This window comes from Macrobrachium rosenbergii, chromosome 16 (genome assembly GCF_040412425.1).
Source record: "Macrobrachium rosenbergii isolate ZJJX-2024 chromosome 16, ASM4041242v1, whole genome shotgun sequence".
NCBI lineage: Eukaryota > Metazoa > Arthropoda > Malacostraca > Decapoda > Palaemonidae > Macrobrachium > Macrobrachium rosenbergii.
The window spans coordinates 10,253,252-10,256,225 of NC_089756.1; positions in this window are offsets into that span (position 1 = coordinate 10,253,252).

The following is a 2,974-nucleotide window of genomic DNA, read 5'->3' on the forward strand; positions in this document are numbered from 1 at the left end:
TTCTATCGCATCCAGTACGCATAAAATTATCGTTCTTCCTTCATATTCTTTCCATTCTTTAATTCCATCTCCCTTTCTGCACATAACCTCAACCCTTCGAAATGTTTTGATCAATCTTGTAACCGCTTAATAAAGTAATTTGAAGATGGTCTAGTTTTAGAAAGGGTCAATTTTCTTACACTGTGCTGGGCTGGGAGGAAAAATCCCGCTTAAATGGACCTAATCACCTGCATACTCTAATTGTTCATGGGCTTCTTACAATCAGCGTATGTCACATGTAAGCTTCATTTGTTTATTTACTCCTCCATATAACTCGTCTTTAAGATTGTAAAAAGCTTGATGCACATAACCTCTCTAGTATTTAAACTATATTTTTCAAGTAACATTCCTCACTGATTACCTTTCTCACTAATTACAATTCTATTTATATTCCTAGCTTTAATAATAATCAAGTTTATGCCTTTATGCTCCTTGTATACGGCTGACACTTTCCTCAGACATCTTTCACGTTCACAAATGGACAGTTGTTCAGCTCATCCCCTCTTTAAAAGACGTTTTTCCCTTCCATCAATCATTCCTTGATGGCCGAATCCAGCAAACCCCTCCCCCTCTCCACCCTTTCACCCCCCGCCGCCCACTACACCCAGCGGTGGATTCACCTGGTAACCTTGGCTTCTATAGTAGCTTTTCGTTCTTAGTTTTATTCTTGTCTATAATCACGTTCATAAGACGTTCCTCTGTTACTGTTGTTTTGGCCTCGTTTATAACATCGATTTCCATAGCATTCAAATGGTTTATCGATAACTTCAATCATGGGCATTCAATTACCCTCAACTACTCATTCCATTTACTTGTAACTACGTCCTGTTAAAATATTCTTTTCTTCATTTCTTGGTCCTGTAATCATCCGACACGACCTCCACCTTCTCAAAATATTATTCCACATTCTAAGGACCACTTGTCCCCGTTCTCCCCAAAACCCTTTACAAACCTCTCAATTTTTCTCTCATTTTCCATCAACTTCATTAAAATTTCTCTTACTCTTCTTTGTCTTTCACTATCATATTTCTCATCGAACGATTGAAACAGCATTCTTTTCCTTTTTCTTGCAAGGCACTTACTTCCCTATTCCATCATCTGCTTCTTTTAATTCCTTCAGCTTTCAAATTCGACCGTAGTTCGCTCTCGACATCAATCTTCTTACGAAACCATCACATTTTCCCACTTATCTGCGAATTTACATTGCAGGGGAAGAAGACCAAGCGAAAGAGAAGATGAATAGTTCTTGGTAAATGAAAAAAGTCCCGAGGGGGCGTTTCAGTGCTTGCCTGAAGAGAGAATGGAAGAACCTAGTTGCTTGGGAGTTCTCTTGTATTACGGAATTCTGTTGTGGATGATGTGTAGGGCTGATTAGATGCTGTTTGAGAGGAAGACAGAATTGAATGGATGAAGCGACTTTAAATTTAATGTTTATGTATAAAAATATCAAGGATGCATACACACATTTGCACATGTACTGTACATACACACTATAATATATATATATATATATATATATATATATATATATATATATATATATATATATATATATATATATATATATATATATATATATTTATATATTTCATTGCTAAGCAAAATTTTTCATTTCCAAACCCTTACCTTTGAATCATTTGCAGAAAACTTGAGTGAATTTCAAAGACATTTTTCTTGAAATTGTTAGATTGCGAGGCAATTTGGTGAGTGAAACTGAAGTATCCTAAGAACATGAAATATCAAATATAATAATAATAATAATAATAATAATAATAATAATAATAATAATAATAATAATAATAATAATAATAATAATAATGCCAATTCGTAGGAAAACTAAGGATGAATAATCCAACATTTAAATAATCTATGAAATCATCATTGCTTATCGAATCGATAACCATCAACCTATAATTATATATAGCCACCATATTTCGGTAACAATGGTTGTCATTTATAGAATAACATTATACTGAAAATATGGCATGATGACCGAGTAAGAAAATGCAGCCACCAAGGAAGAAGAAGAAGAAAGAAGAAGAAGAAGAAGAAGAAGAAGAAGAAGAAGAAGAAGAAGAAGAAGAAGAAGAAGAAGAAGAAGATTATTATTATTATTATTATTCAAAAGATCTATTCATATGGAACAAGCCCACAAAGGAAGTCATTGACTACAAAATCAAGCTTCCAAAGTATGTGGTCATTAGAAAGAATTAGCAGAAGGTAATGGGAAATACAGAAAGAAGAGATCAGGTATCAGATTAGAAAAAAATTATAAATTAATAAATTCATAAATAAATAGTTGAGGATATAAATAAATTATCAAAATACAAGAGCTTCCAAAGAATATGGTGTTCTTTAGAAAGAATTAACGGAAGGTAATGGGAAATACAGAAAGAAGAGACGAGTTATTAAAAAAGAAAAAATATAAATGATTAAAGTTCACAAATAAACAGTTAAAAATATGAACAAATTATTAAAATACATGGTGATTGTCTAGGGTAGGAAGAAGAAGAAGAAGCCACACTAAGGAAGAAGAAGAGGAAGAAAACGAAGACGAAGAAGAAGAAGAATGGAAAAAATACGATAAAGATGGCGTGATAACAGAAATGAAGCAGAACAAGCGGCTCCACACTCATCATCAATGATCATGCACACGGCAAGCCCTTACTACTCTCAGACACATCATCACATGATTCCATCACATCACCGGGACTGCCGACTAACTAACTGATTGCCTGTCCGGTCCCCATCTTCCTTGCTTGCCTGACTCACTCAAACAGAAGAGGAACGAACGAACGCCTGCCGCCGCCACGGCCGCGCAAGGTGTCTACTATGGCTGTCTGTCTGCTCGGGACGAAGAAGAAGAAGAAGCGAGCCGAAGGCGGTCGGTCGGTCGCGCGCGGCGATGCTGTCGGCGTTTGGCCCAGGCGTACGA